The sequence below is a fragment of the Talpa occidentalis genome, unplaced genomic scaffold (genome assembly GCF_014898055.3).
Source record: "Talpa occidentalis isolate TD23 unplaced genomic scaffold, MPIMG_talOcc4v2.1 talOcc4.2, whole genome shotgun sequence".
Taxonomy (NCBI): domain Eukaryota; kingdom Metazoa; phylum Chordata; class Mammalia; order Eulipotyphla; family Talpidae; genus Talpa; species Talpa occidentalis.
The window spans coordinates 46,856,492-46,883,176 of record NW_023602073.1 but is presented as its reverse complement, the minus strand read 5'-3'; the positions used below and the strand labels follow the sequence as shown (position 1 = coordinate 46,883,176).

The window sequence follows — 26,685 nt, the reverse complement described above, 5'->3', positions numbered from 1 at the left end:
CAACCGATGACAGTACCCCCTTAGATTGATCAGGTTTCAGGTCCAGGGAATCCCTCATGCAGCCCACTAACAGGAGCAGTCTCCTTCCCACCCACAGTGTACCAGAGTTCCTTTTCCTCCCCACCCTACTGGTCATTGTCACGGGTGTGAGGGGGTATCTTATTGTTGTTTTAACTGGCATTTTCCTGACAGCACATGATGACAAACATTTATCCATGTACGTATTGGCCATCTGTGTGGAAATGGGGGATGGAAATGGGACTTTAGGGGACAGAGGTGGGAAGGGGTGCAGTTGGGGAGCCAGAGAGGACCAGGCAGAGAAGGGGCAATATGGGGTACACTGTGGGAGGAGATCTGTGTGGGTGACACGGGCTCTCACTGGGGGGCTGGGAGCGTCTGATATCAACGCCTTGTTGGATATAGGATGCACAAATATTGTCTCCCACTCGATACTCTTTTGATTTTATTGATACTTTCCTTCACTATGTAGAAGTTTGTTAGCCTGATGTGATTCCATTGGTGATTTTTTTTTTTTGCTTTTGTTTCCTTGGAGCACAGAAGACATTATGGGCAGTGAGAATACTCTGCATGATATTCTCGTGATGGACACAGGTCATATACGTTTGTCCAACAGCCCGAGAACAGACAACACCAGAGTGAACCCAAAGGGAAACCATGGACTCTGAGAGGGGATGGATGACGTGCTGGTCCCTCACTTGTAACACACGTGCCACTCTGGTGTTAACACGTGGTTTGGACATGATCTGTGAAGTGTTTTATAAGTTGAGGAATTTAGCATAATTTACTTGTGAAAACATTATTTCAAGTGCATGCAAGAATATTTAAATAACAATCAAGGATACATATAGAAAAGTCATCTCCCTCACCCCAGCACCCCAAGCAGCCAGTTTCTGCTCAAAACTAGTTCAAAATTTATCATTTTTCTTCTCAAAAGACTATATCCATGCTTCTGTCCAGACAATACTGTTTGTTATCCTGTCAAGTTCAGGACACAAAGTGGGAGAAACCATTGCAAATCATGAATCCGATAAAGGACTCTATCTAGCATTTACAAAATAGCCCTTAACACTCAATATCAGAAAGAAATGACTCGATTTTAAAAAGGAAAAAACAGTGGACTAATCAATGGTACCTCAGTAAAGATGTGGACAAAAGACCTTAACAACATTTCACCAGAAGGATACAGACGACAAGGAAGAACATGAGCAGATGCTCAGCATCACGGGGCACTAGGGAAAGACAGTTAAGAACAACAGTGACGCCATCATACCTAGGAGAGGCTGAAAAGGCAAACCCTGCACCATACCAGGTGCTGCCCATGATGTGGACAACAGGAGCCTCATCACTGGCGGCAGGAATGCAAAATGGTCGCTCCCTGTGGAAGATCTCTGACAGTTTCTTTGAAAACTGAAAAACTGATCATACACCCAGTGATCTCTGCCCTAGGAGAGGTCCCAGGACACTGGCTAGGAAGATGGGGAGACTCCTGGAAAAGAGAGCAGAGGGTGGAAATGGGGACTTGGGGGACAGAGGTGGGAAGGGGTGCAGTGGGGAGCCAGAGAGGACCGGGCAGGGAAGGGGCAGCACGGGGGACACTGTGGGGCAAGGTCTGTGTGGGTGACACGGGCTCTCACTGGGGGCTGGGAGCATCTGTCTCCCCTGGGGGATGAAGCAGTGCTGGCCTGTGACTGCCCAAGGAACTGTGCACATCCGAGGCCTTGCCCGTCCTTGCAGGGCTGGTGTTACCCACATACACGCACATGCTGGTGATGGAGAGGACTGTAACAGGGGGGTCCCCAGGGGAAGGTCTGGGTTCCCTGCCCCACCCTTGGAGGGTGGAGCTGAGCAGGGAGTAGAAGCAGCTGGGAAGGAGAGTGAAGAAAGGAAAGAGCCAAGAGGAGACCTGGGGGAGGCACATGGAGCAGAGAGACACGTGAAGAAGCTGCACGTGCTTCTTGGTCCTGGACTGGGTGACACAGAGGTGAGTGAGAGACCGCGGGGAGGGGACAATGGCAGCTTTTATCTTGGTTTTTCTCTTTTCCTTTCAGACTAGCCTTTTTCTGACCCTTTTCTATGGGTCCCTACGGGAAGGTGCTTTAGACTGTGACAGGCCCTGGGCCCTGCTCTGAGCCAACCCTGTTTGGCTGAACATTTACCCACCAGGGGATGGTGACTTTGGGTGCTTGGTTTGGAAACTTTATTCTTTCCCTTTTCTTTGTTGCACACGAATTGTATTAAAGTTCCTTTCCATTAAAGGTCTTACATGTTTTGTCTTGATGCAGCAGATGGCAGAGAGACGGGGGAGACAGATGGTTAAGGGGAGTCCCCCTCCTGTTACAGAACATCCCCCTCAGTTTCTCAGTGCTGGGGTGTCAGGGAGATTCAGGGAGACAAGATGAGGGCAGAGCAAGGCCTGAGCCACCCTGGAGTACCAGCCCTGGGGCTGATTCTGAGGCTCCAGGGCCCCACTCCCTGCAGGCAGGTCAGAGTCAGCCCCGCTCACAGCTCCAGGCTGCGGACAGCCCCTCTGTGACTGACCCCGCAGACATCGCTCTGGGGATAGTGTGAAGAAAAAGAAATGAACAGAAAAATTAAATGGAATCTAAAACAGTAAAAAAAAATTTTAAATCATCTTTATTTTGAAGCACACTTCCAGGGGATGTAGAATTCTTGTTGACACCTTATTTCTATCAGGACCTTGACTGTGTCACTCCAGCTGCTCTGGCCTCCACTGTTTCTTGTGAGTAAACAGCCACTTACCACTTTATTGCCTGAATTTTCTAGTGGTTTTGAAGCAGGGCAGAGAGGTCACGAAGAGGCCACAGGGCAGGAGGCCGGATGGAAGGAACAGCCACGCCCTGCCCAGGCTCTGAGAACAGGGAGCCGCCATAAGGCCCCCAAAGGCCAAAAGGCCAAAAACCAAAACCAAGAGCTACAGACCAACAAAGGACAGTGCCCAGTAAGAGGACAGGCCACTGTCTGTGGGTCTCAGCCACTCGCACATTTGCAAGAGACCTCAGGCTCCAGGAACAACAACCATGGGGTTTATTTACAAACAGGGGAATCAAAGATCTCACTGTATCCATGAGTGGCAGCTGCCTCACCAGGGAGCATCAGTGATGGTCGCCACCAGTCAGCAGGGGTGCTGGACAGCACCGGCCAGTAGTGATGGCCATGACTGGTCCGCAGAGGCATTGTCAGAGACGCCCAGGGTTAAAGGCTCTTTGTGAGTGGTTGGGTTACACCAGCAACACACAGCTCTTTGAGACGCCACGCCCAGGGCCTTTGGGCTCCTCTCAGGTGATGTCAGGGACCGGACTGAGGCCCAACTGTGACAGAGTCCTTTGGCTTCTCTCCCTCCTCGGAGGGCAGCTGCTGGAAGCTTCTTTTCCTCATTCTTCAGAGGCTGGAACCATCTTCTTTTCTTCAGGGGCTTCTGGCACCATCTCTCCTTCAGGGGCTCCCTTGTCCTCTCTGTCAGGGCTGGGTCCTTGTCTCCTTTCTTGAGAGGGGGGGCTCCTCAGCTCCCTCCAACCCTGGCTTTTATCCTTTCACCCACAAGTCTGATGGGACCGGTTAGCACCAATCAGGTGACAGCTCACACCCGATGGCCCATTACAAATGGTAGTGACTGGGTTCTGAGGAGCAACTGCCACAACTGCCTGTGGTGGAGCAGCAGGTGGAAAACACCACTGTCCTGCAGCTCCCATCCCTGAGACAGTTGCATTCCAGTAACAGTTTGTACCAAATCACTTCAAACTTAGCAGCTAAACCACAAAGATCTGGCATCTGTCACAGTCTCTGTCAGGGAGGCAGCAGGAGGGGCCTCACTCAGAGGCTCCTGCTATGAGTCCCACGAGGCTGCGATGGGGACAAGATGTTTGCGGATCGGAACGGTCATGAACAGCATGGAAGGACCTGCCTCAGAGCTCATGCATGTGACTCCTGGAGAAAACCCTCAGGTCCTTGTCCTGTTTGCATCCCCTTAGCTGAGGGTCCACCGTGTGCAAGGAGTCACCTCAAGAGAGTGACGGTGGCGGGGGTGGGGGGCGGGCAGGAAGTCTCAGCTCCTGTGAGCCTGACTCTGACTTGGCGCATCCCTTCTGCTTCATTCTCCTCACGAGGAAGCGCCAGCAAGTCAGACACACTCACAGCGGGGGGGGGGGGGACTGTCTCCCCTCCTGTGTATCACAGAATTGGTGGAAAATCGAAAACCACACAGCAGACCTTCTGGACACCATTTCCATTCCGTCCACATGAAAATTAAATTGCCTCTCAACCAAGGCCCCAAAAAGTCTCTTCCATCACATAAGCAGTGTGACGTCAGCATCTCATCATGTGACTCAGGACCACACAGAGGAGGCTCCTTGAGAGCATCTGTGCAGTGAAGCCGTCTGTGCTCAGTGCCTCATGGGCTGAGGCAGTTTTCTGCCCCACGAGCCCTGGATGTGAATACAGTGGAGGACAGACACAGGGCGACTTGTACACCCATTTTTTTTTAAAGATTTATTTATTTATATAAGCACTGGGTATAGTCAGAAGCTCAAGAGGGTGAGAGAATTCACCAGAGCCAGAGCGGGGAGCAGAACAGGCAGAGTGATGAAATATACTGCTGAGGGGAGCAGTGGGCAACAGGAGAAGTCTGCGCGCCATGTTGGATTCTCGCCCAGCAGCCGGGATTGAACCGGCGCTCCAAAGGTTGCGGGCAGCTTTGCAACCCAGTGTTCAACCGCTGCGCCACCGGGGAGGCCCACACCCATTTTTTAATATGGTTCTAAAGCCACTTAATTGAGATATAATTTATGACCATCAAGTCACTTGTTGAAGGCTCACCTCTCATGTCCTTTTGGTAAGCACAGAGCAGGGCAACCATCCCATATTCTATCTCAAGAACATCTCCATCACCACAACAACCTTGTTTCCTGGGCCTGGGCCCATGGGCACCACCCCCACCTTCCCCTCACCAGCCCTGGGCAGCCGGAGCCCACTCTCTGCCTCCTGAGATGAGCCTGGGAACTTCTCTCTAAACATACCCCAGGTGACTCTGTGACACAGACCTGCAGTGGGCATTTTGGGTCCCCTACCCCAATGCATGCTGTTGCCTAGGAATATACTCCACAGGGTGCTATGGTCACATAGAACCACGTGACCCCGCCCTGGAGGACCTGCAGCCTGGGGTGTGTGAGGAGAGAAGGGCTGCAGTAGTTGCCTCAGAGGGGGCCAAGGGCAGAGCAGGGAAGGTTCCTTCCTCAGCAGGAAGGGGACATGGGAGCTGGGTCTTAAAAGCCACATGTGGGCACAGGAAGAGAAGTGGCTCAGGGAGCTGATGGAAAGTTGACTATGTGACCTCAGCAGTTACTTTCTTTTTTTTTTTTAAGAGTTATTTATTTATTTATACAAGAACCAGGGCACAAGCCAGATGCGTGGGAGGGTGAGAGGATTCACCAGAGACAGACTGGGGAACAGGTAAGTAGTAGTATTTTCAGATAACTTTGAATATTGATACTAAATTAAAACTGTACAGGTGGTAGTTTCTCCAAGGTTATTTGCTACATGAAACCTGAAATAATATCAGGGAATAGCTCCTATTTTGTTACATTTCCATAGGCCTCTCTTGCATATTGGAACTTGTGTTAATATATGATTTTTTAAGGTGATACATTGTTTCACTAAGTTACATAGATTTTTAGTGTTACACTGGAATCAAATGATCAAAAAAAGTTTTAGAAAAATGTACTGTAAATTGTCAAGTAGTGATGCACTCAATTTTTCATAATTCTAGTTTTATCTGAGAGCTTATATTTTATCAGGCAAAATTACTGTCATTTGCCAATTGTTGATTTTCTTCAAGAAACAGACATTCATTTTGAGGAAAGTGTCTGCTAATTAACCAAATTTAAATGACCTGAGTTTGTGTCATTCATCGTTTCAGGTAAGATAGGTGTTGCCCACAAATAAGAAGAGTCTAATTCATCTCATAACAAATATTTCCCTCGGGACTCAGTGCTTGGGGATGCTGCAGATGTGTCAGCACACCAGATATTTTAAAATGTGGAGTTGAGGATGATGCAATAATGAAGATAACTTTTAATGCTTTTTCCAGGACATTTGCAAGTGAAACTGGCTTTAATGTTTGTTCCTGCAGGTAGTAAGTGCTGGTGAAGAATCACTACTTCTGCAGTGGTACTATAAGCTCCACTCTTACTAAATTTTAGCTCAGCAAATGTCAAAATAGTGAAAAAAGAAATAGTGTCTAAGTGATGTTTTGAAAATATTTTTCCTTTATGTATCCCATGAAAGGTTCTGGGTGACTTCAAGGGCTCCACAGACCACACTTTGAGAAATGCTTTTCTCAGTGAACCAGGAAGCATCTCCCAAGTGTTCTCTGCCTTTGCCTCCTCTTCACTTCCCAGCATCCCTCTCCCTGGCTGGCTCCTGCCCCACCCCCCAAGCTGCCTCCCCAGCAGATACAATGGGGAGCAGAGAGAGGCCCCTGGAGATGTGGAGCTTGCACTGTCTTAAGAGATGGACACTGAGTAAAGGTGACAAAGACACGTGTAAACCTGACCTGAGCCCCGTGCTGGGAGGAAGTGTTATAGAGCAACCCCGATATTAAACGGGTTCCTGGCTGTGGGTCCTCACCCGCACACTTTAAAAGGACTTATGAATACTCCACTACAGACACACACAAAAGGGTTAATATAAGGTTTATTTACAAGAGAAAAAGAAATAAGGAAAATGTACAACTCAGGGAGAAAATAGGGAAATAAAGTCTTTAATGCGTCCTACCCGATCCGCCGACCTGGAAACCCAAAGGCACTCTCAGAGCTGGCCGGACAGCTGTGAGCTGGTGGAGAGCCAAAATGGGGGCTCCCCAAAGCCCACGTGTCTGCCTTTTGTATCCACCTGGCTGCTTAACCCCACCCTCAGGTCCCAGCCACCTTCCCTTTGGTGGTGATGGGATTTGGAGTTCCCAGTGTCTTTGGCTTTGACCTGGGGTGGGGGTGGAGTCCACAAAGCCTGTATGGAATTTGCTTTGGGACATCTTTTCCCCCTAACAGAAGGAGCGGGTTTATTGGAAAAGAGAGAAGCAGAACCCCTAACACTATTATCAATTGTATCCAGAGATGAAAAAAAATATTAAAAAACAAATTAAGCATGAGGAAAACAGATTTTATTTCTTCCCATAGCTGTCACTCCCACTCCAGACACACGTGCTCTGGCCCCATAGACCAGCCTGTTCCCTCTTCCTAAGTCTGCCCCAGGACCTAACCATATTGAGGAGGACTGTAGCCTCATCTGCTCCTGGTCCTGGCCCCATCCTCACCCTCATTTGCTTTTCCCTCGTTTATTATGCTCTGAAGGACAGGCCTCGCCCATGTGTTCAGAAAGGTGTCCCCAAGACAGGCCACTTTGGTATGTGAATTATTTCCATCTAAGGGTTCATCAGGGGTTCATCTTAAGAAACGTTTACCACTTCTAGAACTACCTGGCATGAAAACTGCTGGTCTTGTTAGGGGGAAAAGGATGTCCCAAAGCAAATTCCATATAGGCTTTGTGGACTCCACCCCCACCCCAGGTCAAAGCCAAAGACACTGGGAACTCCAAATCCCATCACCACCAAAGGGAAGGTGGCTGGGACCTGAGGGTGGGGTTAAGCAGCCAGGTGGATACAAAAGGCAGACACGTGGGCTTTGGGGGCTCTCCATTTTGGGGCTCTCAGCCAGCTCGGAGCGTCCGGTCAGCTCTGAGAGTGACTTTGGGTTTCCAGGTCGGCGGATCGGGTAGGACGCATTAAAGACTTTATTTCCCTATTTTCTCCCTGAGTTGTACATTTTCCTTATTTCTTTTTCTCTTGTAAATAAACCTTTTATTAACCCTTTTGCGTGTGTCTGTAGTAGAGTATTCATAAGTCCCTTTAAAGTGCGCGGGTGAGGACCCACAGCCAGGAACCCGTTTAATATCGGGGTTGCTCTATAACAGTCTTACCCAAAATTAGGGTTATTACCAGAAATGAGCTTTGTACCCAAAAAACCTACCTATATGTCAGGGCAAACATAATTATAGAACATCTGGTCTTCCTCATATGAGCTGCCCTGTCCTTGCCATGTGACCCCCTCTCCTCCTTGCTGGAGGCTCCAGGCCCCATCTCATTCTTTAGCTCTGGAGACACACCCTATTTCCCCTCAGGGATTTCAGACACTCATTTAGATGTAGATTCCCTATGTGTATATAGGGAAATTTGGTTAACTTTCTAGTACTAAAAAAAAAAAAAAAGAAAAAAAAAAGAAAAAAAAAAAAAAGACTTTATAAAATGTTCAAGTGCTGGGCCTCCCCTGCTGGCACAGGCAGTTGAGCATAGTGCTGTGAAGCTGTCTGCAGCCTCTGCAGCACCAGTTCAATCCAGCTGGCCAGGAAGGTTACTACAAGGTGCAACAGACCTCTCCTGTCTTGCCTGCTGCTCCCCTCTGCAGTGTATTTCATCAGTCTGCCTGTTCTGCTCCCCACTCTGTCTCTGGTGAATCTGCTCACCCACCTGCACGTCTGGACTGTACCCCGGTTCTTGTATAAATAAATAAATAAATCTTAAAAAAAATTTCATGTGCTCAGAATAAGAGATCTTGAAAATTAGAGATTTAATCATAGAAATGAATAAATCAGTAGATGAAATGGAATATTAAAGTCTCACTCCCACTAAATATAAATGGAAAAGAAATGACAAGCAGAGAGAAGACCTACAGAAACTGAGTCTATCGACCAGGAGATTTGAACTAGTTAATAATACAAGTGACTAAAAGAATGGAGAGTGGAAATGATAAAAAAAAAAAAATCAAGAAAATCCCTGAGCCCTCACAGATAAAATGTGCACGCTGAGTGTCCTCCCCGGGTTCCTCCTACAGAGGATGAGCAGCCCCACACCATGACCCGCTGCCAGGAACTTTCAGAAAGAGGCTGGAGAAGGACAGACCTTGGGGCCCTCAAGAGACAGCTCAGGCCTGGAGGCCAGAAGACCCTGGAGCCAGGCCTGCCCAGTCCTCAGGGGAATCCAGCCCAGACTCCATGTCAGGCCCAGGTGAGGGAGGCGCTGGGGGCACAGACATTCACTTCAGCTGTGTGTGGTCTCAGGGGTTACTGTCCATATTCCCTCCTCTAGTGGGCAAAGGACATTTGTGGGCAAAGGGGGAACAAAGATGATGGACACAGAGACCAGGACACAGGAAAATCAGCCAAGGGAAGTGGGGACAGGAGAGAGGCCAAGGGTGAGGTGAGGGATATGGGTCTTCAGCCCTGCCCAGGTGAGCAGGACCTAGGCCCAGGAGACAGGACTGAGGCTGTGGGACAGGAGTCTGCCCAGGATGAAGCGGGCAGAATAGCTGGTGTGTATGATACGTCCATGGAGATTCTGACCCAGGGGTGTTCTTGGGGGTGAGTAGGAATGAGCACAACAGGAACTAAGCTAGTGAGGGAACAAGATAATTATAACTCCAGGGCCAATAAAAAAATCAATCCAAGAAGGAAAAGCATCCTGGTCTATTCACAGCTAAGCTGTGACTGGCTCTCACAATGTCATAATGATGCAAACTCAGGATCTTGGGGTGTATCTCAACAACCTGCCAGAGGGGACACGGGGGGCAAATGCCTGTGCTGTGGATTCCAAAGGGGCCACCTTCCAGGCCTCCTTGCCACTCAGAGCCAGCTCTCAAGGCCTGGGCAAGAGGCCTGGCAGTGTGGGCAAGGACTTCCCCAAGATGCTTGCTAAAAACTTCAATGTGAAGGAGCAGAGAGCAGGGCAACCATCAGGGGCCCTAGAAAGGTTGCAGGGAAGACAGTGACAAGCCTCCCAGGGGATGAGGCTGCAGGTGCTCACCCAAGAGCTAAAGCACAAAGGAGGAAGCAAGTCACCAGGCCCTTCAGAACATGCCCCCCATGCTCTGTGATGCCCAAGCCCTGACATAGGAGACAACTTTTCTGAAAGAACACATGATTATGGTCAAGAAGCACATTAAAAAATTCTAATAGGACACAACTCAATTGATGCAGATGTCGGTAGAGACGGACCAGGCCCAGTCCAGAGAGTAGCTGCTGCAGAACTCCTAGAAGCAGACGCGTGAGCATTTTGGGAGCTGACACTGAGGAGACATTGAAAACTGAGACAGAGCCCTGATTTCTGCCAGGCTGACAGCCTCATGGAACAGCTTCGTGAGGATGGTCTCCATCCTCCAGGCTACTCAGAAAAATGGGTGCACTCAAAGGCTTTGAAGTACAGGCTGAAGGCCTTGACCTGCCCCCAGAGTATGGCCACATTCACCGCTCAGTCTGTGGTATTTTATGAACATTTTCAAGCACACAGAATAATTGAAATAATAGTACAGAGCACACCATCTAGATCCCAGCATTAGCATTTGCCACATTTGCTTTATCATTCATCTTTATCCATGGATCCGTCTCTCTATTCATCCATCTTATTTTTCTGATGCATTTCAAAGTTAGTTGCCGATGTCAGTACCCATCTTTCTTTTATTTTTTTAAAGATGTTTTATTTATTTATGTATACAAGAGCTGGGGTGCAGGCCAGAGGGGTGTGGGTGAGAGGATTCAGCAGAGACAGAGTAGGGAGCAGAACAAGTGGATCTACCAAAGCACACTGCTGAGGGGAGCAGCGGTTGAAACAGAAGTCTGCTGTGCCATGTGGGTCAGCTCCCTGGCAGGGGTTAGAACTCTTACTGCAATGGCTGCCAATAGCTTCACAGTGCTGAGACTTAAGCCCTCATGTCACTAGGGACTCCCTACATTTCATTTCTCAACACTTGGGTTAAGAATATTTTTTTGAGGGCCTCCCCGGTGGTGCAGTGGTTTGAGCACCGAGCTGTAAAGCTGTCCGCAGCCTCTGCAGCTTGGATTCAATTCCTGGTCGGCCAAGGAGAAACCCATATGGCCTGGCAGACCTCTCCTGCCTCACCCACTGCTCCCCTCAGCAGTGTCTTCAGTCTGTCTGCCTGTTCTGCTCCCTGCTCTGTCTCTGGTGAATTCTCGCACCCTCCCGTGCCTCTGACCTGTACCCCAATTCTTGTATAAATATATAAAATCTTTAAAAAAAATAATTTTTTGAGATAAAACTATCTGGAGAAATGCACAAACCTTTAAGTACACTACTGGAGGAGTTGTGACCATTGTCAAGAACACTATGTATATTGTTCTTTTCTTCTCTTGGAAACAATGAACATTTAAATAATTTAATGATGTGTCTCCCATAACAATACAATTTATCCGCCCTCCCTCCTTTTTCTAATAAATTATTTTATTTTATATAATTCTTACATCATTTTTCATTTTGCATAAAGTATTCATTTCATTTTGGTTATATTCCCCATGCTATTTCCACCCTCTTTTTCTGTCCCTAATCCCTCTTCTCCTCCCCCCATCTCCCACTGTAGTGTATCTCTGTTCTATAGTTGCTTGTTGCTTGTTGATTTTGATTTTTACTTTATTGCAATTAGTCTTTTTTCGGGTCCCTTATTTAGGTTTTCTAAATTCCTGCTATGAGTGAGAACATCCGGTATTTTTCCTTTTCTTTCTGGCTTATTTTACTGAGCATGTTTCTGCTTCCAGCTCCATCCATGTTGCTGCAAATTGCATGAGTTTATCTTTTTTGGTTGCTGCATAATATTCCATCGTGTATATGTACCACATCTTCTTGATCCAGTCACCTATATTGGGGCATTTTGGATTGTTTCCATAGCTTACCTATTGTAACTAGTGCTGCTCTAAACATAGGGGTGCAGAGGCTCTTTTGTTAGGTTTATTCCCAAGTATTTGAATTTTTTGTTTCAATAACAAAAGGGATTTTTTTAAAATTTCTTCTTATTCAGATTTATTGTTTGTGTATAGGAAGGCTACTGATTTTTCGTGTGTTGATTTTGTATCCTGCCACTTTACTGAACTGGTTGATTAGTTGAATTAGATTTTCTGTGGAGTTTTTGGGGTTCTCTATGTATATTATCATATCATCTGCAAATAGTGATAGTTTAACCTCTTCCTTGCCTATTTGGATTCCTTGTATGTCTTTCTCTTGTCTTATTGCTCCGGCTAGGACTTCCAGTAATATGTTGAAAAGCAGTGGTGAAAATGGACATCCTTGTCTTGTTCCAGATCTTAATGGAAATGCTTTCAGCTTTTCGCCATTGAAAATTATATTGGCTATGGGCTTATCATATATGGCCTTTATGATGTTGATGTATGTTCCTTGAATCCAGAGAATTTCAAGGGTGCTTATCATAAATAGGTGTTGTACTTTGTCAAAAGCTCTCTCAGCATCTATTGATATTATCATATGGTTTTTATATTTCTTTTTGTTGATGTGCTGGATTACATTGATTGATTTTGGTTGTTAAACCATCCTTGTGTCCCTGGAATAAATCCTACTTGGTCGTGGTGAATTATCTTATGGATACATTGTTGGATTCTGATAGCTAAAATTTTATTGAGGATTTTTGCATCAGTGTTCGTTAGAGAGATTGGCCTGTAGTTTTTTTTTTTAGTGTTGTCCTTGTTCGGTTTTGGTTTTAGCGTAATGTTGGCTTCAGAGAACATGTTTGGTATTATCCCTTCCTTCTCAAGTTTTTGAAAGAGTTTGTGAAGGATAGGCACTAATTCATTTCTGAATGTTTGGTAGAATTCATTTGTAAATCCATCTGGTCCTGCGCTTTTGTTTTGGGGAGGATTTTGATTACCATTTCAATTTCACTGCTTGCAATTGATCTGTTTAGGTGTTCTATTTCTTTATCTAGATTTGGGTGATTGTAGAGTTGTAGGAATTTGTCCATCTCTTCTAGCTTATTGAGCTTGTTTGCATATAACTGTTCATAGTAGTTTCTGATTATTCTTTTGATTTCTGCCGGGTCTGTTGTGATTTCTCCTCTTTCGTTTGTGATCCAATTTATTTGTGCTTTCTCCCATTTTTCCTTTGTGAGCCTGCCCAGGGGTTTGTCTATTTTATTTATTTTTTCAAAGAACCAACTTTTGGTTTCATTGATCTTTTGGATTGTGTTTTTAGTTTCGATTTCATTTATTTCTGTTTTAATTTTTATTATTTCTTTTTTTCTACTGGTTTTATTTTTGTTGTTGTTGTTATTTTTCTAGTTCTTTGAGCTTTAAGATTAGGTTGTTTCTTCAAGATCTTTCTTGTTTCTTGATGTGAGCCTCTATTGCTATATATTTTCCTCTTATTACTGCTTTTGCTGCATCCCATACATTTAGGAAATGGGTGTCCTCCTTTTCACTCAATTCAAAGAATTTTTTAATTTCATCTTTGATCTCCTCATTAGTCCAGTGGTCTTCCAGTAGTGTGGTTTTCAATCTACATGAGGTAGGAGAGTTCCTTGCCTTCTTTTTATGGTTTATTTCTAGTTTGATGCCTTCATGGTCAGAGAAGATGGTTGGTATGCTTTCAATCTTGGTGTATCTGTTGATGTTTGTCTTGTGTCCCAGTATGTGATCAATCATGAAGAATGATCCGTGTGTGCTTGAGAAAAATCTGTACTCAGATTTTTTTGGGTTTAGTGTTCTATAGATGTGTGTTAAGCCCATGAGCTCTAGATCCTTATTTAGAGCTTTAGTGTCCTTACTTATTTTTTGTCTCGTTGATCTATCCATTGTTGATAGTGGTGTGTTGAAGTCTCCTACTACATGTGTTTTCTCGTATGTCTGTTTTCAGAGATGATAATAGCTGTCTGATATATTTTAGTGCTCCTTCATTTGGTGAGTATATGTTAATGAGTATTATTTCTTCTTGAAGTATTGTCCCCTTGATCATAATGTATTTACCCTCGGGGTCTCTTTTTACTTTTTTGAATTTGAAATCTGTTTTATCTGATATAAGTATAGCTGTTCCTGCCTTCTTTTTTGGTCCATTTGCTTGTAGAATTGTTTTCCATCCTTTTACTTTCAGTCTATTTTAATCTTTTATAGTTAAATGTGTTTCCTGGAGACAGCAAAAGGTTGGGTTTTGTTTCTTAATCCAGGCTATGACTCTGTGTCTTTTTATTGAAGATTTTATTTCATTTACATTTAGAGTTAATATTGATATGTTAATGTCTGTATTTGCCATTTTGTTTGTCTTTCCTCTGATTTTCTTTTAATAACTTTTTTTTCTTTTCTTTTCTTTTTCTGGTCTTATTTCATTGTTATTCATCCCTCTCTTCATTCTGGCTTTAGGACTCCTTGTAGTATTTTTTGGAGTGCGGGTTTAGTCATAATGAAATTCCAGAGTTTCTGTTTGTCTGGGAAGGTCCTTATTCTTTCTTCATAAAGGAAGGAAGCTTTGCAGGATAGAGTATTATTGGTTGGCATTTGTTGTCTTGGAGTCTGTTGACTATGTCCCTCCACTCTCTCCTTGCCTGTAGTGTTTCTTTGGAGAAGTCTGATGTCAGCCTGATTGGTTTTCCTTTGAATGTTATCTGTTTCTTCCCTCTTGTCAGCTTCATTATTTTTTCCTTGTCTTGGATTCTTGGGAGCTTTACTTTTATGTGTCTTGCTGTATTTTTCCTTTCATCATGGAAGTTTGGGGTTTTTCTTGCTTCTTGTATGTTTATTTTCAGCTCCTTCTTCACATTTGGGAAGTTCTCTTCAATTATTTCCTTGAATATTTCTCTGTTCCAAGATCTCTCTCCTCTCCTTCTGGGATTTCTATAACTCTTATATTTCTTTCCTCATGGATCAAATAGTTCCCGATGTCTTTCTTCAGTCTTTTCCATTCGTACTTCTCTTTCCTTTTCTGTTTGGTTCTTTTTATTTCTGTGTCTTTGAGAGTGCTTATTCGTTCTTCCATTTCATCTATTCTGTTATCACTTCTTTTCCCAGAGTTCTTTAGCTCTTCCATTAATCCTTTGATCTCCTGCATTTCCTTCACTTCCCTCTCTAGGGACTCAATTTCATTTTTCTGATTGTTGTTTTCCCCAATGACTTCTGTCAGTGCTTTAATCATGGCAATTTTAAATTCTCTTTCTACAGGTTCACAAGTTCTTCCAAGTCACTGCTGTTGCAATCTGGTGGGTGATTTTCTTTTTGTGGTGTGTCTTTTTCCTGAGGGCTTTCTTGGTTGCATGTAGTTTTTCTTCTCCCTGCTGCTTGTTTTCTAATTTGTCCTATGCGATGGGACACTGTGTTGCTGGAACTGGCCTGCATCTTTTTGGTGTGCTCTTTCTGGGATGTCAGAAACTAGTGGTCCAATCGAGTCAAAAACTGTTAAGTCTGAATTCTGGTAGGGCAGTAGTACTATGAATATGTTAGTGGTCACTGTCACAGAGAATCTCCTCCTTCTGTATTTGTTTAATTCCAAGGAGGGTCTGAAGGTTCCACAGTCCACCCTGTGGTGGCAGGATCGCCCGCTGGGTTCCAAATTGCTGGATCCCCCTCTGGGCTCAGACTTGTGGCCAGACGGGGCCAGCTTGTGGGTACTTTTCAGCTCACTGGCTTGTGGAGGCTTTTCAACTTACCTCTGGCTCTCTGGTTGTGAGGGCAGCTCTTCCCCAGCTCCACCAGACTCAGTGTGTTGTAGACACACAAAAAGTCCCTGATCTATAATGGCGAGTCTGGGGAGGACTTCTGTGCATCCATGGTTTGCCCCAGCGCTGACTGGATCCCCTTCTGGGCTCTGGTGGCCAGATGGGGCCTGGTTTGCAGAGGCTTTTCAGCTCACCTCTGGCTGTGGGCACAGCCTTTTTCCAGCTCCACGCAGTCTAGGTGTGCTGCCTCCTTTTGAGTAACTACCACAGCGCAATCTGAAGCCTCCAGGCCTGCTTTAGATGTAGTGCATTCGCCAGGTACACGGCAAGCTGGGGTGCCGTGAGGTCAGGAGGCTGGCAGGCCTCCAAGCCCCCAGCAAGTCTCCACTCTGGGCTTCTCAGGCCTTTCTCCCCTTCTGTCTCCTGCCTCTCTCCTGCTTCTGCTTCTCCTGGGGAAATATCTCAATACTGCAGTCATGCAGTACTTCTTCCCACAGAAGTAAATAACACAACTATAACAATGTAACAAATGCAGGTACCCCATCAGGCAGGGGGATCCTAATGGCAGGAGGTCAGAAAAGCCTGAAAACCTTTTATCCTACAGTGATAAATTGTTTCAATAATACTCATGAATAATAATGACATGGGCTTCCCTGGTGGCTCAAGGGGTTAAAGTCTCAGGACTATGAGGCAATCGGTAGCCACTGCAGCACAAGTTTCAATCCTTGGCCAGGGAGGTGACCCACATGGCACAGCAGACCTCTCCTGTCTTGCCTGCTGCTCCCCTCAGTAGCGTCTTTCAGTCGATCTGCCTGTTCTGTTCCCCACTTTGTCTCTGGTGAATCCTCTCACCCCCCCACCTCTGGCCTGTACCACAATTCTTGTATGCATAAATAAATATTTTTAAAAGCTAATACAATAAAAAGAGAATCAAAAAATCTGTGTCTATCACTGTCTTATACCTCCGGAGGGTTAATTATAAATGACGCCTATATAAATTCTAATAAAAAGTCCCCAATTTTGAGATCACAATCTAAAATTTTGGTAATCAAAAACTAATTCAAAACTTAATGGTTGAGGGTCTCCCCTGGTGGCGCGGTGGTTAAGCGCTGGGCTATGAGGCTACCTGCAGCCTCTGCAGCGCCGGTTCGATCCCAGGCTGCCAACAAGGATCCCACATGGTGTGCAGAACTCTCGTGCCGCACCCGCTGCTCCCCTCAGCAGTATATTTCGTTGGTCTGCCTGTTCTGCTCCCAGCTTTGGCTCTGGTGTGTTCTCTCATCCTCCCGTGCTTCAGACTGTACCCAGTGCTTGTATAAATAAATAAATTAAAAAAAAAAACAACTTAATGGTTGAATTTGAAACATGCATGGCTTATGGTTCTAATATTGGGTATCAATGCCTTATGTTTCAGTGTCTTTGTTTTCAAAAAGAAGTGCACAGTATTCAGAAAAAAGAATAATTGACCAAGTCTACATCAAAAAGGGTAAGTTTGCATTTTTGATTTTTCTTGTTTTTCATCATTAGCGCTTGCCTAAGAAAGAAACTTGGTTTATGGGATTATTACAATTATCAACTCTGGAATTAATTTAAAATTCCAATCCTAAGAAAAACTAGCAGCTACAATTGGTATCTCTCTCTTAAATTTGTTCTTTTGTCATTATTTAAATGGTGGCCAAATTTCATATAAAACTAAAGTTTTACTAAGTTTAACAATGAGAATTTGTTAAATAATTAAAATCACCTTCTCTAAAATCATTGAGCTTTCAGGTTTACTTTTTGCTTCTTATTATAAGAAAACTAAAATTTAATATCATCTCACCTAAAAAAATTAAACCAATTAAAAGGTATTTCTGTATGAGTTATCCAGAGTAACAGGGTGGTCCCCAAGAAAACGGAAAGTTCCAGGTTCCCTGCCCGACCCAAGGGAGGGAGGAGCTGAGCAGGGAGAGAAGAAGCTAGAAAGGAGACTGAGGAAGGAAGGAAGCAGGATGGAGCCAGAAGGAGACTTGGAAGAGGCATGTGGAGCCAAGAGACATGTGAAGAAACTGCAGTTGCTTTTTGGTCGTGGACTGGGTGACATAGATGTGGATGAGAGACCTGTGGGGAGGTGACAGTGGCAGCTTTCATCTTGATTTTGAAATTTTGCTCTTTTCCCCCCAGACTTGTTTGGCTGTTTCTGGTCCTTTCCTGTGGCTCCCCGCGGAAGGTGTTTTAGACTTGGGGCAGGTTTTCAGGACTTGCTCTGGGCCAATCCCATTTGGGTGGACATTTACCCACGAGGGGATAGAACTCGTGCTGCAGTGGTTGCGAACAGCTTCATAGGCTGCGTCTTAAACCCTTGCACCACCAGGGAGGTGCCATCTATTTTTTTTTTTATGCCCATGGATTGTTTCCATAATTTGGCTATTGTAAATATTGTTGCAATGAACACAAGAGTACACATATCCCTTGAAATTTTGCATTCTTTTGATAAATCCCAAGGAGTGGAATGTAATTTATCATTCTCTTTAGCAATTTATCATTTCTTTCCAGAAAAATATATCTATGCCTGTATCTAGTCACTAATGTATACAATTGTATAAGTGCAAGAGTGTAAGACACAGAGTGGGAGAAATGATTGCAAATTAGATCATGTATCTGATAAAGGACTTGTATCTAGAATTGATATTGAAAAGAAGTCCTACAAATCAACAACAAGAAAAGAAATGATCCAATGCAAACAATGGACAAAAGCCTTCACCAATGAAGGACACAGATGCCAAATAACTGTGATGCTCAAAATCACAGGTTAGGGTCTCCCCTGGTGGCGCAGCGGTTGAGTGCTGGGCTGTGAAGCTGCCCGCAGCCTGTGCAGCAGCGGTTCAATCCCCGGCCACCAGCGAGAGTCCCACATGGCGCACAGACCTCTCCTGCCGTGCCCGCTGCTCCCCTCAGCAGTGTACTTTGGTCCTTCTGCCTGTTCTGCTACCCACTCTGGCTCTGGTGAATTTTCTCACCCTCCCGCACTTCTGATTATACCCAGTGCTTGTATAAATAAATAAATAAATCTTTAAAAAAAATCACAGGTTAAAGTCAGACACAGAACAACCATACAGTTCAGTGAGCACTGTCCCTGCTGTTTACCCAACTAATCTGAAAACTTGTATTTGCAAAACGACAAACAAGGAAACTAAACCAAAAAACCCTTCATGGAAGTAAATGTTTATAGCAGAACCCCCACTAAGTGTGAGCTGCCCATAGTGACTTCCTTCCGAAGACAACAATAACTAAAGAAAGGAAAAATAAAAGTGGATATTTGTACACTTGATGTGCTGATGGAGAATGGCCTCCAATGGAGGCCATTGTGCCTGAGCAGCTCTGCTCACAGTGTCATCAGAAGAGGAAAGTTTGAGAAACTGTCAGCCAGAGGCACTAAGGAATTGTGGTTGAAACTTCATGTGGTGTCCTGGTTGGAATTTCGAGGCATGAAAAGAGCATTAGGAAAATTAATGCAATCCAAATACAGTGCAGTGTTTAGTGAAGGTGCCTCAATATTGCTTCCTTAGCTGCTCAAATGCACTGTGGTCCATGAGACGTTAACAATTTGGAAATGGTATGCGTTATACAGGAACTCTACTACCTCTGCCATGTCTGTAAATGTAACAGTATTTTTTTAGTGTTGTTGGAAATTAAATTTTAAATTAAAATAACAAAAAAAAAATAGCCCTCAACAAAGTTAGAGGTTGTAGAAGGAAAAATGATGAACTACCCAATTTTCCCAGGTATTGCTTTCAAGGGCCTGGAGAGAGGGGGTCTGGGGAGAAAAGATGGGAACCTCACACCCACTGGGGGTTCCGAAGTCTCCCCTCCTCCGAGCCCTACTTCTCTGACTCCTCACAGAGCATCTCACCCCCAGGACATCGCCCTCCAGGACCCCCAACTCTGCCCACCTCAGCCCCAGCCCCGTCCTGGCGGCTCCACCAGAATCCGGAACTGCGCGGCAGCGCCCCCGTGTGGCCAAAGGGCTGAGCGCAGGCGCCCAGAGCTGCCCTTTCTCCTGCTCAGCCAGGCCCTCCCCAGGCTCCCTGGGCTCCCAGCGGCAGGACAGGTCCACTGTCAGGTTAGGGGTCCTCAGATTTCCCCCCTACTGAGTAACTCTGGGTACAGGCCTCACGGAAGAGCCGGTGTCTAGGTCATAACAGTTGCTCCCCCAGTTCTGGGTCCCCAAATTATACAGTTTCCCTCAATCTCTTTGGATGGGAACTTGGACTCCAGAGTCCCTGTTACTTGTTCCTGCTTCCAGGGATGAAAGTTCCTCTTCCAGAGAATCAGTCCTAAATTCTCCATCCTTAGGGTGAGGGAAGGGCCCAAATACCAGAAGCTCAGGCTTTGTTCTAGACCTTCTAAATCTTCTTGAGTATCCAGGTGACTCCTGTGCTCACTGAAGTGTGGGGTCCCTGGTCTCCATGTGCAGTCATCTCTGGGGGATGTCTGCTTGAATTGCTCATCACTGTGGAATGTAGAGTTAAATTCTGCCCCTTTCTCTTGCTGAGTCATCACTTTCTGGGTGACCTTTACATGCTCAAGACTTTAGTATCATTGACATCACATCACCTCCCAGACTTATTTCTTCCTTCAGACATTTCACCTGTGCCCCAGACCTGTCTGTCCAATTGCCAACATCACTTTCAATTCTAATGGATCTGACTCACCTTTCCTAAATTGAATGCCTGGGATGCCCACAAATGGCTCTTCTGGGGTCTCCCCATGTCACTGAGGCTCCGCCTCTCTGCCTGCACAGTCTGAAACACTGAATGTCATCCTTGACCCCTTTCTCACAGCCCAGCAGTAGGAAACACTGTAAAGTCCATGTCTACATATGCACAGTCCTGTCACTGCCTATTATTTCCCTGCTCACCCCCAATGAAGCCACCAACCTCTCTGTCCTGGGACGCGCACTGGTTTCCCCCATTTCTCTTTCCACCCCTCACCCTTCCATGCTGCACAGCAGCCAGACTGAGCTACCAGAGAAAAGTCCCACAAGTGTGTATCTGCTCAGAAGGTCTTGTCACCCCACACCTTACTCAGAGTGAAACCCTCCCAACATCCTCAGGCTGAACAATCTGGGTGCACACAGATCCCATCTCGGTTGGCCTCTGCTCAGCCCTTGGCCTCCTTGCTCATGTCAGCCACACAGACACATTCCTGCTCGGGCATCTGCCCTGGAGGTTGTCCTGCCTGGACTGAACTTCCCTGCACATCACATCCCTGTGGGCAACGTGTCCATCAGACTTTTTCTCAAAGGTCACTTCAGTGAGACCCACACTGACCGTGCTGGGAAGAAAACCATCCTGTCCCCACACACTGACTCTGGGTCACCTTCCCCATCCCTTCCCCACTCCCCACTTCTAACCAGAAACACATGTTTTTCTGTCTGATTTACTGTCACACTGTCCCCAGTCTCCCCTCCCTACTAGGACATGTTGTGCATGGTTTTATTTTTTTTTTATTTTTTTTTTTTTTAGATTCATCCATTTATACAAGAACAGGGGCATAGGCCAGATGCACAGGTGGGTGAGAGGATTCACCAGAGACAGAGTGGGGAACAGAACAGGCATACCGACCAAAATACACTGCTGAGGGGAGCAGCGGGTGAGACAGGAGGGGTCTGCTGCGCCATGTGGGCATCTCCCCAGCCGGCCAGGATCGAACCACCACTGCAGAGGCTGCGGAAAGTTTCACGGCGCTGTGCTCAACCGCCTGCGCCACCAGGGATGCCCAAGCTGTGCATGTTTTTAGTTCACTGAGGTTTCCTAGTTGCATAAACAGTCACACATCCAGTGCAACAGTTATCAGTTGTGTCATAAGTGCACAGCACCTCCCTGTTCTACAGACAGTGTCTTTACTAATGTGGCACATTACACAGGTGTATTTTTTTGAAAAGAGGTTCGTAGGTTTTTGCTTAAGATTTATTTATTTTTGCGTAGAAGAACTAGGGTATAGGTCAGAGTATGATGTTGGGGTTGGTGAGAGGATTCACCAGAGACAGAGTGGGGGAGCGGAACAGGTGGATTTACTGAAATACACTGCTAAGGGGAGCGGCAAGGGAAACAGGAGAGGTCTGTTGTGCCATATGTGGGTAGCTCCCTGGCTGGGGATTGAACTCAGGGTGTAGAGGTGATAGCACTGAGTCTTAACCCCTGGGCCACCAGGGAGGTCCGGGTTCCTAGGCTTATGGGTCCTATTTTTTGGTCAACTATGAAGGTAACTGACTCCATCAACTAATGGGTCTCAATTAGCACCAGCACTGGGGTTACTACATTTAAGGGCAGGGCTATAGGGAGAAGCTGTAGAAAAAAACAGAAATCTATCAGGAACTTATCTAAATCCATCAGGAAATTATCAAACCCTCCTCTCTAGTAATACCAGGATTTTGTTGGAAGAGATGGAAAGAATAATCCAGAAAAAAGTGCTAAATGAGGCCAAAGATCAGAAATCCATCTCACCAAACTCCTGTGTGCAGGGGACACCCTGGGCCTTGTGGGGACAATGACAAATGCTCCTGCTGCTGTCAAAGACAGTGACCAAGAGGACATCGGCCTGGCCTCTAAACATCAGAAAGAACATGCATAAAGCAAACGAGCTAAAGAAACAAAATAGGAATAAATAGAAAGTCTAGACCTTGAGCTGAGCCTGGGCTGACCCGGCCACATAAGCACTCCCTGCCCAGACTTGACAGCACAAGGCCAGGTGGATTCTGAGTCCCTATGATCCCCGGCCCTGTTGGGACAGGTGCTTCTGAAGGACAAGGACAAAGGAGCAGAGAGATGACCCCTGAGGAGTGACCACTTCAAACCCACGACACACTGAGCACCAAGTGGACACAGGCCCTGTCCCCCTCGGCTCCTCACAGCCTCTCCCGCCCCCACCTGCACAGACTCAGCATGGCAAACATGTGATTCTGGAAGATTTCCCACTTATTTCATCTCAAATTTTGGAAATCATTTTTATTAGCCCACCAAACCCATGAGGCAAACTTACAAAAAGTAATTTCAGAACTCAATTATTATTTTAAGAGTGAAGTAATTACTATTCTTGAGGAAAACACAAAGACAGGGGCAGACACAGACCAAGCTGCCTCTGTTGGAACAGGAAAATCATCAAGGAGAGACACAGGTCAGTGTGGGGAGGTGCTTGTTGGGCAGGGCTGGGCCAGTCTCCCCACACATAAGAACAGAAACACATTCTGATGCCTTTTTTTTTTTTTAAATGTCTTTTTTTTTAATTTTTTTTTATTTATTTATACAAGCACTGGGTACAGTCAGAAGCGCGAGAGGGTGAGAGAATTCACCAGAGCCAGAGCGGGGAGCAGAGCAGGCAGAAGGACCTAAGTACACTGCTGAGGGAGCAGCGGGCGCCAGGAGAGGTCTGCGCGACATGTGGGACCCTTACCCAGTGGCCGGGGATTGAACTGGCTCTGCAGAGGCTGCGGGCAGCTTCACAACCCAGCGCTCAACCGCTGCGCCACCAGGGAGGCCCTCTGATGCCTTTTTCAGCAAAGGAAACCAGAGGATCTTGAAGTTACAAAGTGGGGGTGAGAAGAAATCCTGCATCATTCAACCCCCACCTGGCAGCTGGCTCACACTGTGAAGAAAAAGGATCATAAAAAAATCCAAAGAATGGGCCTCCCTGGTGGCACACTGGGTTGAACGCAAAGCTTTGAAGCTGTCCATGGCCTTTGAGGTGCTAGTTCAACCCCCTTCCAGCCAGGGAGCTACCCACATGGCACAGCACACCTCTCCTGTCTCACCCGCTGCTCCCCTCAGCAGTGTGTTTGAGTACAATTGCCTGTTCTGCTCCCCACTCTCTCTGGTGAATCTTCTTATGCCCTGCGACTCTGGCCCATACCCCACTTCTAAAAAAATTTTTTTAATTAAAAAAAAATTCAAAGAAACATGTAAGTGTCGACATTCTCCATAATCCACCGCATCCTTAGAATGTCCCCCTCACAGCTTCCCCACAACCTAGTCCCATCCTCTCTGCCCCAGCCCCTCTCATCACAGGCCTCCAGAGTCTCACCTTTAGGGGCTGAGAGACACATCAGAGCTCTGGGCACTGTCACCACCTGGGGGACAACAAAATAGAACCTGGTCAGAGTCACAAAGATGAGACCATAGAAGGGACTGATGTGGGTGACCCCCAAACCTCATGGGCTCCAGCTACACTGTCCCCAGGGGCTCAGGAATCAAACCCCTGATCCACACTTATCCGCAGCCTGAGAGTATCTTCCTCCTTGTCCTCCTGTGGGAAGAAGCATCATGTGAGATCAGGGAGGAGTCAGGCTATGACGTCTTAAAGGAATCTCTAAGTCTGGACCACAGGGATGTTTCCAGAACTGTGACTGGACACTTAAGGCAAGACCAGGAAATACGAAGAAAGGAGATGAGAGGGGACTAGACCAACTGCCCTCAACAGGGACCTTCCCCTCTGCCATTTGCGGGAATCAGGGCCCCAGTACCAGAATTATTGAAGTGAACAATGTGATTCATTTTCAAAAATGCTTTACAAAAGAGAGTTAGCAATCAGTTCCAGACTGGGCAACTCAAGTGTGTGGATGGTATTTCCCATTACCAGGTAAGGCAAGTCCTACCTGTGGCCTGAAAGCCCTCAGTAGACAAGATCCCCCCTGCCACTCCCCTACCAGAGTGTTTCCTCCTCCACATCACAGCCGCAGCCACCGCAGCTCCAAGGAGAACCAGGCCATCAATGATGCCCACGGTGGGGTCGGTGGAGTCAATAGGGGTGGTGGGCTGAGGAGGGGGCACTGGAAGGGAAGAGAAGATGAGACCTTTAACCCCAGGCCTCCACCTGATGCTCTGAAGGTCTCCAGAAGGGGTCCTGATGCCCCTGAGAAGCTCTGTGCTCACGTTCCATCCTTACCCCAAGTCAGGACTTGGGGCTCCAGCAGACCCTCATGCTGCACATGGCACTTGTATCTCTGCTCCTCCCCAGAAGGCACCTCCACAGACACCCAATTTTGGAAGTTTCTGTTCCCCTCAGGCCTGGTGTCCACCAGCTCTATGTCTTTGGTCAGGTTCTCCCCATCTTGCTGTCAGGTCAGGGTGACGTCCGCAGGGTAGAAGCCCAGGGCCCAGCACCTAAGGGTGACCTTCTGGTCAGAGATGGGGTGGTGGGTCACATGTATCTTTGGGGGATGTGAGAAGGGTGAGAACTTTCAAACTTTGGGTTTTTCTCTCATACCCTGTGACCATCCTCCGAATGGACAGGGCAGGGATTTGGAAAGAGAACGCACAAAATCTAGAAACCAGCCTGGTCTGGGGATTCTGGCATAATATTTATTCCTTAGAAAGTTCTAGAATTAGCGAGACAATTTTGTGTAGGAGGACACAGTTCTCTAATGAGGAGAGCACAGGCTTTTGCTCCTGACCTGGGGTCTCAGAAAAGCAGAATCAGATCAGAAAAATGTCCTCTGACCAATAAAAAGACCCTGAGGGAGAAACTGATGGTTCCCAAGAGGGCTGCCGGGTTCAAAACATTCCTTGAAGGGTGATTTCAGGGCTGGTCTCCCCTCAGGCTCAGGAGACACTGGATTCCTTAACTGTTCTGAGGAAAAGTGGGGTCCTCTGGGGAGTCAGGAAACCCAGGGGGCTCCACCCCCCCCCACCAGAGAGGGGGCACTGCTGTGACCCTGACTCCACCCTCCCCGCGGTGCAGGCCTGAGGGGGGTTGGGAGACCTCGCAGCCCCTCTTACCTGAGCGCTGTAGCGTCTCCTTCCCGTTCTCCAGGTATCAGCGCAGCCACTGCACGCACCTGCCCTCCAGGTTGTTCCTCTCTTGTTCTGACACTCCAGATACCTCCTACTCGCGCCTGGTGATCTGAGCAGCTGTGTCTGCCGTGGTGCAGGAGCACAGGTCCCAGTTCAGGGCCAGGTAATCGGCGCTGTCGTAGGCAATCTGACTGTACCCGTGGAGGAGGCGCCCCTCTGGCCTCCCTCATGTCGCAGCCAGCCAGCCACTGGATGGTGTGAGACCCTGTCCCCAGCCCGGGGTCACCCCGCCAGCGCGCCCTCCAGCCGGGATTAAACCTACCAAAGGACACAGAAACATCAATTCCAAAGAGCACCTACACCCCTATGTTCATAGCAGCACTGTTTACAATAGCTAAGCTTTGGAAACAACCCAAATACCCAAATATAGATGACTGGATCAAGAAGATGTGGTACATATACACCGTGGAATATTACTCAGCAATCAAAAAAGATAAACACATGCAATTTGCAGCAACATGGATGGCGCAGGAAGGGATCATGCTCAGCGAAATAAGCCAGAAAGAAAAAGAAAAATACCGATGGTCTCACTCATAGCAGGAATCTAGAAAACTTAAATAAGGGACCAGGAAAAAGAATAACTATAAGAAAGTAAAAATCAAAATCAACAAACAACTATGAACCAGAGACACTCTACGGGGGATGGGGTGCATGGAGGGGAGGGATTGGGGTCAAAATAAGGGGATTGCAATTGTATGGGGAATATAAAAATAAAATTTATTTTAAAAAATGCAATTTTAATTAAAACAAAAACAAAAAACCTAAACTGAAATGGAAACCGCACGGGGGAACATACCCCGGGCTCATCCCGGGTCGAGGGGTGACTTGGATCTGCGGTCTGGGGTTCCCCGCCTGTCCGCGGGGACGGGGTCGTGAGCGGCCGGGCCTTGCTCTGGTTGTAGCAGCTGCGCAGGGCGCGCGGGTTCACTCGGAACATCTGTACATTGGACTTTGCGTTCCTAGTCTCCAGCTCTATCTTTAATGAAAATAATCAGGGCCATGAGTGGAACTTTCAGAGCTTCTGTTTTTGCAATTATTTTTCCTCTCTGTCTCACTGGAGGAATGTTGGATTGTCGTAGTTACTTTTTGTTTTGGTGGGCCAATGAAAAACGATACAGCCTCTCTGAAATATGTGAAAATACCATTTTAAGTACCTTTCAGATAATTGTGACTATTAAATTTTGTTCCACTTCTACAATAAATTGAAACTACGCAAGTGGTGGCTTTTTAAATGTTATTTGCAAAGTGAGTGGTAGAACAGTATCATTGAATGTTTTCTATTCTCTTATATTAATTCCATAGGCCTCTACTGATTATTAGTCTTGAATTAA

The 26,685-nt window shown here is 46.4% G+C and overlaps 1 long non-coding RNA gene and 1 pseudogene across 1 annotated transcript; one reads left to right on the top strand and one right to left on the bottom strand.

Moving 5' to 3' along the window:
* Positions 1-3,658: 3,658 nt before the first annotated feature.
* LOC129146439 (uncharacterized) lies at positions 3,659-23,121 on the top strand. Its single transcript, XR_008553178.1, has 5 exons — positions 3,659-3,983; positions 5,400-5,487; positions 8,922-9,094; positions 16,939-17,010; positions 23,063-23,121. It is a non-coding gene; the product is annotated as an uncharacterized LOC129146439 (long non-coding RNA).
* Positions 23,122-23,735: 614 nt separating this feature from the next.
* LOC129144633 (class I histocompatibility antigen, Gogo-B*0201 alpha chain-like) lies at positions 23,736-26,291 on the bottom strand (annotated as a pseudogene).
* Between the last annotated feature and the right edge of the window lie 394 nt (positions 26,292-26,685).